The sequence below is a fragment of the Sinocyclocheilus rhinocerous genome, unplaced genomic scaffold (genome assembly GCF_001515625.1).
Source record: "Sinocyclocheilus rhinocerous isolate Xijiao unplaced genomic scaffold, SAMN03320098_v1.1 scaffold1588, whole genome shotgun sequence".
Classification (NCBI taxonomy): Eukaryota; Metazoa; Chordata; class Actinopteri; order Cypriniformes; family Cyprinidae; genus Sinocyclocheilus; species Sinocyclocheilus rhinocerous.
Window position 1 is genome coordinate 826,525 of NW_015648510.1, and position 9,992 is coordinate 836,516.

General features: G+C 36.9%; 1 long non-coding RNA gene across 1 annotated transcript in view; it reads right to left on the minus strand.

Moving 5' to 3' along the window:
• Positions 1–9,762, minus strand: part of LOC107709771 (uncharacterized) — a 14,355-nt gene extending 4,593 nt beyond the window's left edge. The window contains exons 1-2 of the long non-coding RNA XR_001636530.1: positions 9,663–9,762; positions 7,827–7,829 (exon numbers count right to left, since the gene is read on the minus strand). This is a non-coding gene — a long non-coding RNA (uncharacterized LOC107709771). The remainder of the gene's footprint in view (positions 1–7,826; positions 7,830–9,662) is intronic.
• Between the last annotated feature and the right edge of the window lie 230 nt (positions 9,763–9,992).

The following is a 9,992-nucleotide window of genomic DNA, read 5'->3' on the forward strand; positions in this document are numbered from 1 at the left end:
TTTTGTACATTTCCTACCATAAATATATCAAAACGTAATTTTTGATTAGTAATATGCATTGCTAAGAACTTCATTTGGACAACTTTAAAGGCGATTTTCTCAATATTTAGATTTTTTGCACCATCAGATTCCAGATTTTCAAATAGTTGTATCTCGGCCAAATATTGTCATATCCTAACAATCATACCATACATCAATGGAAAGCTTATTTATTCAGCTTTCAGATGATATATAAATCTCAATTTCGAAGTAAATAAATTGACCCTTATGACTGGTTTTGTGGTCCATGGTCACATTTCACTTTCATAGTGATATTTTGGAGTGAACAACAAAAACGAAAGATAGGATGTCATTTTCTCTTTTGAATTAACTGGAGCATGAAACCCAGTGTGTTGCCCCACCCAATTGACCAGATTCACTCTGGGTTACTTGGTGGATTGTGTAGGACAAGACTCCACAGTCCTGCAAAGTGTAGTTTTCAAATAAGCCTGAAGGACCTGATTAGCTGGATCAGGCACGTTTAATTAGGGTTGAAGCTAAGCTCTGCAGAGCTGTGGCCCTCCAGGAGCTGTTTTGCACCCCTGGTGTAGGACTACTTCCCTCCTGAAACACCAGCACCCACTTTTGGGGAGGTTTGTCAACTAGGATATAGAGCAGCGGTGGCGAACTCCGGTCCTGGAGAGCCGCAGCCCTGCAGAGTACAGCTCCAACCCTAATTAAAACTCACCTGCCTGTAGCTTTCTAGTAACCCTTCAGACCTTGATTAGCTTGTTCAGGTGTGTTTGATTAGGGTTGAAGCAAAACTCTGCAGGGCTGCGGCTCTCCAGGACCGACGTTCGCCACCCCTGATATAGAGGGTATAAGTCAAGTTCACCATGATGTATCCTAATGATCATGATAGTGATGTCTGGTTCATGAACTAATCATTCTTTATAGTGAACTGGAGGAACTAGTTCACCTGATCACAGTTCATGGCTCAAGTCAGCAGTGATCCACAAGTTACTCACTTTAAGACATGCCAGTTACTCCGACACTAAATTAGTCAATATCCCTGGAGTATATGATCCCATGATGCCAGTTTTTGGCAAATCTTCTTAGAAGTGCTCCATTTACTCCAACACTACATTGAACTTCAAACAGCCTATTTCCATCATGACTGACATGCTGATAGCTGTTGGTTTTGATGTTATTGCTGTGTGTCGTGTTAAGAGTGACACAAAACACATTTGAAATCCTATTTGAGCAGCCAGAGCATCCAGACTGAGACGCATCTGTAAAAATCCAATTTCAATGACATAAGATTCAAATAAAATTTGGGAAAAAAATCTAACAGTCTGAACAAGGTCTAAGAAAACATTTCAGATTCAGAAATGACCACAGAGAACCCATAATCTGCTGAAACTGCAAGTATACATGAAACGAGGACTTGAATGAGGGGGCAAAATTTAAATTTCTCTATGGTTTCAGTGAAAAGGTTAACTGATTAATATGATTTATTCTTTAAGAAGATTTATTTACTTTATATGCATTAGAAACTTCCTCAACACCTTAACAACTACCTTACTAACTATTAATATTAATAACTATTATAAGCAGTAAATTCTGAGTTTATTGAAGCAAAATCATAGTTAATGGATTGTTAATAGCAAGAATTGGACCTTAAAATAAAGTGTGACCACTTTAACATAGGAAAATATCCAAGAATATTAACATATGATTAATAATGATTCTTTTAACTGAATAAAATCAGCTATATGCTTTTAGACATAGCTTTATTCAAATGTGTTTGAGAGTGTATTACGATTACCGCTGATACTACTACTTATTAGTGACGTCATTGCACGATTATGTAAACAAACTGGTAAAAAAAAATAAAAAAAAAATAAAAAAAAGACCGGTTCATTGAAATAAACTGTCCAAAAGAGCCAGTTCGGAGAAAAAAAAACAGACTTCTCAAAAACATGTCTATGTAATTTGTAGAATTTAAATTCTGGTGGAGCCAGAGGAGTGTCAAGGGTGACATCTGACTGGCCACCCCAAAAATTAAGCGTTAGCATTAGTTCTGGCAGGTCACGTGAGTCAAGCTTGCATCAGCTGATTCTCAGCTGATCACATCTACCTATAGGAATACGACACCTATCGCGGTATTCCTATATAAGCTCTATTCAGTATTATTCAGCAGCTTTTCAGCTTGCTTAGGAGCAAATTACCCTCCTCCATCCCCAGCTCCTCCTTTAACCACAGTCAGGACTTGGCTTTCCGATATTCCTTGCTAATCAGACTCCTTTATCTTGAATAAAGTGTTACACTTAAATATCAAGTACATTAATGATATCTGCCTTGTTCTGTTCTGTTAACCCTAGGGGGGGAATTATTGCTGCTCTCCCTGCTCATTCATGACAGGCTGCATGGATGGGCAGGGAGTTTTTTGCCCAGAACAGAACCATACCGCCAAACCAAACTTTATGCTAAGTATCTATCATTTTGACGATAGTGGTCCTGACAGAATTTAATTTCCTGCTGCCAGTTTGATGCTGATAGACATCTCATTTTACCTCTTGTTATAATTAGCATTTATTTTGATGTTTGGCAGAGTAGCGCATTTTTCAAATCTAGAACGAAGGGAGAATATTCATTTGTTGCCAACGAGATGAAGTGCAGAAGAATAAGGATAAAAAGAACATACAGAAGAGACGAGAATATTTCCACAGCTCCATCAGCTCTTTTCACGATTAGGGGAGAAAAAAGACAGCATTTGAAATTTTAGCACACACACAAAACACTGCAATTAGACATAGCAGGAGGGCAGGCCGCAGGGCAGTGAACGTACCTGTTGTTGCATCATCCAGGAGAAAATTGAGGAGATTCCTACTCTCTTAAGCTGTTTTGAAAAGAATACATGAAAAGTGGTTAAACTATATCAATGAGATCACATCACACAGCTGCTTTTTTATGTAAATATTCTTGACTTCCAGCATATAAACCACAACAACATTAATGCTAAACACGCATTTCAGTCCATATGCCTTGCTGATAATTTTCTAAGTACTTCAACTGAACAGAAGAGCAAGAAATTTGAGTAAAAACAGTTTCAGGTGCCACTTGATGCTTATGAAACTCGGCGGTGATTGGCTAAATTGCAGTTCAGTCATTCCAAATTAATCATGCCAAGAGAATTTTTAATTACCCCAAATTCAGTGTAGCCTTTTAATATAGAGTTTGATTGGAATCAGTACAGAATAGGGGCCAGAAAAGGTGCAGAGGACAGAATCACCATTTTAAAAAAAGTGAGTTCTGAAGCTGTTAAGCTCCTGCCAAACAAGTGCTAATGAAAACACATAGGACACAATATCCAAGCAGTTTGAAGGCATGTCCCAGCTCAGAGCCTGTCCTGTGGCAAGGACATATTCATAATCATGTTAATGAGCATATATTTAACCGAAATGAATGACAATTAACTTTTGTGCACTTAAACTGCATAAAAGTTATCATTAAAATGTCAAATATTTTGTGTACAGGCACCATACAATTACATATACAATTATACAACCACCATCTAAAGTAATAAAGCATTACTTTTGTTGCTTCATCAGGACTTTGATTGTGAACAACATACACTGGGTAAAAAAAGGCTAAACACAAATAACTGGTAAGGAAATCATCAAGTATTAAGTTAATGCACTCCTAAAACAGCCACTGCTGTTTCAGAAAAACATCAAAGACGGAATGAGGTTTTTGCCAGAATATGGGAAGTTTGATTAAGAGTGGTTCAGCAGAGTTGTATGAAGTGATGAATCATGATAAAACACGAGTTGCATGGAGATGCTCCAGAGCAATGTCTTTGAAGATCGGGTGAGAAATGGAATAATGAATGCATCTCTACCACAGTGAAGCATGGAGGAAGACATGTCATGATGTGCGGAGCCTTTTCAGCTGTTTTGTTTTGTCCTGGTCAGAGTCCAGATTTGAATCCTATAAAGAATATTGGTCTTACATTAAATGGCAACTAACTGGGTGACATTTTTCAACTATTCATGAACTGTTTGAAGCCATCAGTAGTGAATGGACTCTTATTTCTGTAAAAAAAAAAAAACATCTGCAAGTTTATACACACAGCTTAAACATTTAAAGAAAACAAAGGGAAATGCTATCCCACTAACTTTATCTAAGTCTGTGCAGTTCTTGCTAATTTTCTGACGAGTGATTTGTGGTTAAAACTGTGAAATGTGCACCATTTAAAGCTAAATATTTAGCCATTTTTGGCTTTGATCCCCCCTTTTTTTCTGGGAGAGTAATATAAATTCAATAAACAAAAACAAAAAAAGGGAAAGGGGGGGGTAACATTAAGTTTTAACACATGAGGGTAAGTTTTTTTGTTTGTTTGTTTTTTTGTATTAAGTACTTACACATTATATTGTATTATATTAAAAAATAAAGATGCTTCATATAATAGAGATTGTTTTAGCAATATTAATTATCCATTGCTGAATATGTCCAACAGAATCATGCATGCACACATAAGTATTTAGCGGGAGCATACATTCGTGCTCTGAAGCCATAGTTTCATTCTTGTTCACAGTAGTGCAAAACATGGAGTCACATGCCTGTCTGTGTATCTAGGGGTATATACCAAATGTTACTATTCCATATGTGAGCAGGTTTCTTAAGTGCTGGTTTGAAGTTTCAGCACTCAATAGAATCCCCCTGCAGTGCAGTGAGATCTTAACAGCACACATGGGCTCTTTTGAGCAGAATAACTCTCTGGATCAATCCGTATGAGAGACTGAAACTACAGAAGTAAACAGAATCTGTTCACTAGAAACACTATAGAAAGCTGGAGAGAATTTGTGCATCAGCTTTCTTACAAAAAGAGATGTGCGTTCATGGAATGTATGTTTTCATGATCCTTTTTACATTCCATGTAGTTAGTTATTGTATAAACAAACCTGCTGTCTTTTTTCAGTTATGGAGTCATTCAGTTTCTGAAATTTGGTATATCTGATATTTGGCTTGGATGATAATATAATATATGTATTTTCAAGGCTGATATTTACATTACATTTACATTTAGTCATTTAGCAGATGCTTTGTTAGAGGCCTTTTTTTTTTTTTGCTTTTGTTAATTGTATAATAAATAAAAAGAAAACAAATAGATAGAATAAAAAAAGTTTAGAAAAGCTAGTGTTTTTTTTTAAAGAATAGAATTAGAATAGAGAGTGCTAAAGTTAGAGGGTCAAATAAAGAGGGAAGAGATGTGTTTTTAGCCGATTCTTGAAGAAGGCTAAGGACTCAGCTGCTCGGATTGGGTTGGGCAGATTGGATTGATTGATATTGATATTAGATCGGATTGATATTGTCACATGGGGTGGGGTATACTCACCCTCATGCCATCCAAGATGTAGATGAGTTTGCTTCTTCATCTGAACAAATTTGGAGAAATTTAGCATTATATCACTTGCTCAGCAATGGATCATCTGCAGTGAATGGGTGCTGTCAGAATGAGAGTTCAAACAGCTGATAAAATCATCGCAATAACCTGACATAAACCCATCATTAAGACATGTTTAGCTTCAAACCTGAGTCCTCTATTCATAATATTGCTTTATCCAGTGAAAACGTTTTCCGGTTTCAATCAGGAGAGAAATATGCAGATCAAGCACTGTTTGCCAGCAAAAACGGTCCAAAACAGTTCTTAAACAAATATGTCTGTGGATTTTGATGTGAGACGACAACAGAGGATTGCTCATTGGAGGGAGTTTTATTATGGATTATGGAGCGGTGTTTTGGCCAGAGCAGTGTTTTGGCCAGTTTAAATTTAAAATGTCTTGATGGATTTGTTTCTTACAAACACACAGCTTTCACAAGACATTAATTGATCAACTGAGTCATGTAGATTACTTGTGGATTATTGATGTCTTGTGGATTAAAGATGTTTTTATCAGCTGTTTGAATTTGAATTTGAACTCTGTGGGGTTACAAATTTAAAGGGGTCATATAATGCTACATGCACTTTTACAAGTTCTTTGAACTGAAATGTGTGTTGGCAGTGTGTGTACACAACCACCCTAACTATGTTGCAGACTTTTCATTAAGACCCTAAAGAATCATATCAAATTGTGGAAAATGGGCATCCTATGACCCCTTTAAGAATCTGTGTAAGATCTGCTGATTCTACATCCTGACATATCATATGAAAAACTAAGGGGATTTACATTGTATTGGGCATTCAAGGTGAACTTGATGGCATCACTTTACTGATTAAAGTCAATATAGTTTCCAGTGAAGGGGTTCTGCAAGTCTCTGATCTTCATACTGAGAGTTAACTACATGTGCATGTTTACACGTCTTTAGTACTCGTGGCCAGGTGCAGCTTAAACCATTTGGGTACTGTTATCTTTGGGGAGTAGGTTTGCTGAAGCTCACAGTAGGGGGTTGATTTCCTGTATTGTCTTTAGATGTTTTGTTTAAGTGGTCACTTCTGGGGCTATGTGTTAGGTCAACACCTTTAAAGACTGCCCACTGAATGCGTATAAAATAGTTTACACAACTTTTGGAAAACACTTTAAAATATCTGTACAGAGAGCATTTTGAAACGAAAAAGCTGTTTTCAAATATGTATTAATGTGGACATAGCTGTAACATGGGTTTTTAGGTTTTGTTTCATGTTTTCATGTCTTTTATTTTGGAGTTTAGTCGTAGTCCCTGTTTAGTCATGTGATTCCCTTGATCCTCATGTATTTCTGCCTTGTGTATGTGTCATGTCCTCATTGGTTGTCTTAGTCATGTGTCCTGTCTCTCATTTGTTGGTTCTTGTCATGTGACCTGTATTGTTTGATTTTAAATAGCCCTCATGTAGCCTTTGCTCTTTGTCAGTGTTGATGTTGTAACCTGCTGTCTGTGAGTAAAAAGTCTTTTCATGCCAAGTCAAGTCTCTGTTTGGATTATGTTCGCATTTTGGATTACTTTTGGAATAAAGCAGCACTTGGGTTCTTAAACTCACCTTCAGTGGACTATTTGTTACAATAGCCCTAATTTTGCTCTTTTTGTCATGTGTTCTGTGTGTTTCACATTCGCAGAACACTTTAAATGGATTACAAAGCTGTTACAAAGGTCACTTTCTGACCTTGAAAATGGTTTTAAATGTTCTGGTTCCTTTGGTCATGAAAGAGAAATGACACCACAAATGGAGCCTGTAAAAGAATCAGTGACATGACTTTTTTGCTGCTGCTTTCAACAATGGGAGTTTAAATGTGCGACAAATTTAGATTTCTCCCATTTTAATCTACTAAGCGGTCTACACTGGAAGTGCTTTTTGTGGTGTGTGATCTGTTTCAATATTTGATGTTTTACAAAGCTACTCTCTCCACTTTAATTTTACCTGTCTGTCTGGTATAAAAATATTTTTTCCTATGAAATTGTAACAGTCACCAACATCAAATGTCACATAACTTAAATGAAGGGGGATCAATCACCTTTGAATAGCATACTATATTTCCTTTAGAAGCACACAACTACAACATCCAATACCATACACATCTAAACCATATATTGTGCAACAGCGCTGCTGGTCTGTCCCTATTTAGAGACAAAACCTTTTAGATGTCCATTCACATTAAAGTTCTGAATAACCACAAATGTCCTTGGTTCGTCACCGTATTGCAGATGTTTAGGATGTTAAAAGGATAAAGTCCAAGATCATCCATAGCGATAATCCAGAGTAGAGTAGAGAGCAGTTCAGACGAAACTCCAAGGTTGAAATAAATAGTAAATCAGAAACATCGACCAGTTGAGTTGAAATGCCCTCAAAATTAAGTGGATACACAAACCCTCTAGACAAACAAAACAAACAATACAACATGAGGTTCATGATACAAAATACATTTCCAACCATAAAACCTCTGACAATATTAAAGAAACAATAAAGCAACTTACATTGAGATGTAGAACACCAATGTTCCTCAATAAGGGTTTGAGTAAGCTTGGAGAGAGCAAACACTCCCAGCTCACAAGTGTCCTTCCTCAAACTTCCCACTCCTTTTATTCTCTGATCTAGAGAAACTTCACTGATAATGACTCCCTCACGCCCTCTCATGACTGGGAGGAAAATTACCACTGACTTTAAACACGAAAGTAAGGTAACAGCTTACTAGATCTGTTACAAAATGTATTCATTATATATTAAGTTCAGACTATTATTGCTTGTGATGCTTCTGACATCCTTCATACTAGTGTAAATCATTTTTAATTTCAAACATATAGACAGCTGTAACAATACTATGCGATTATTTCACTCTTCAAAGTCTATTATATGCCAATGGATTTCCTTTTTTTTTTTTTTGTACTTTTTTACAATGTAGAACTTACTGTAACTTCTTAAAAGATTATTTTATTATTATTATTATTATTATTATTATTAATTTACTACTACTGAAATGTAGCCTCTTGGCTGATTAGTGAATGTTCCTATTAGTGAACATTCTGTGCTGGCTTGTAGCTTTGGCGCTGACAGGGTGGACAAACTCAAGGTGTTGATGTGTTGTGACACATCACTGGTCACTTCCAGTCTACAGGGTGTGAAAAATACAAAAAAAGGAGCACAGATATACTGGCAGTCCTGATGTTGAGAGCACAGTTTGGATCCATGAATTATGGCAACAATCTTCGACATTCAATGCCACAGCGAAAGCAGGACTCTTCAAAGTCATTCAAAAAAGCTGGAGATGGCTGTAATGCTCAGGTAAACATGACCTGCTGTGAATGGATAAAAGAGAGAGAGAGAAAGGATGATTGATATTTAGGCTGAGAGATGTTGAAAGTGGCATGAAGGTGATGTGTCCCAGCAAACCTCTGTCTGTGGGGACTTACTGATGAGACATATCGCTGCTGTTTACTGTGAGACTCACTAGGGGACCGAATCCCCAGGCTGAGTCACCGCTGTGCCCATGTCCTTATTTACACTTGCAAGTAGACGGCTACCTTTGAAACTTACTCTGACAATTTAAAGGGCTAGTTCAACCAGAAATGAAAATTCGGTCCTCATTTAAACATCCTCTAGTCTGTCCAAATCAATGTATGAATTCACTTCCAACGAAGTGCCATAAAATTGGTCAATACAAATTGTGGCCGAATATAATGTAATTTGACACTTATAAAACAATAAACAGACAACACATTTATATTACAATACAACGTCCTCACTGATTGCACAAAACAACTAACATGTGACAATCATGGGCGTAGCTTGTGGGGGGGGCCAGGGGGGCCTGGCCCCCCCATAGCGATTTAAGAATTTTACTAAATATTTATTTATAAAGTTTTTTTCTGTGAAGTAAAAATACGTGACGAATCTACATTTTGGTGGATGATAGACTTAACGGTAATGCTTACCATTTCAATAAAATGATGTTCCGCGTTTTTAACAACATACACGAATTGCAGAGAAATCTGGAGACAATGAAAAACTCTGATGAAGTTTTTAATGCAGTGCTTGATGATTCCGGACCCGGACAATCAGATAAAGGTGATCTCACAGGACGCAGCCGGTTTAGCCGCACACTACTTTTATGCCGACCATTTACATCCAAATGTTATTTAATTTTCACAGAACACAACCTTTAAATAGATTTTAGAATATAAACTGTTTATCGTCTATTCAGTAAAACTAAATAAAAAGTGTGCGCCTCATTGTGCATTACCTTGAATCAAGCCCAACAAATGTCTGTTTTAAAAACAGTGGATGAGTAATTCACTCCTTGATTTGCTTAATAAAAGCCTCCTTTGAGATCGTTTTGACAGACATGTTTATTGTGCATTTTAAACGTGTTTATTGCTAAGTTTAGTGTGGCAAAATAGAAGCGCAGCTGTAATTCGTGGGCAATGTATGTGGTTACCATGACAACCTCAGGCACTTGCCACTACTCTATGTGAATGTGAATATGTAGATTTACTATAGCAAAACTAAAATGTGTTTGGCCCCCCCAAACTCAAATGTC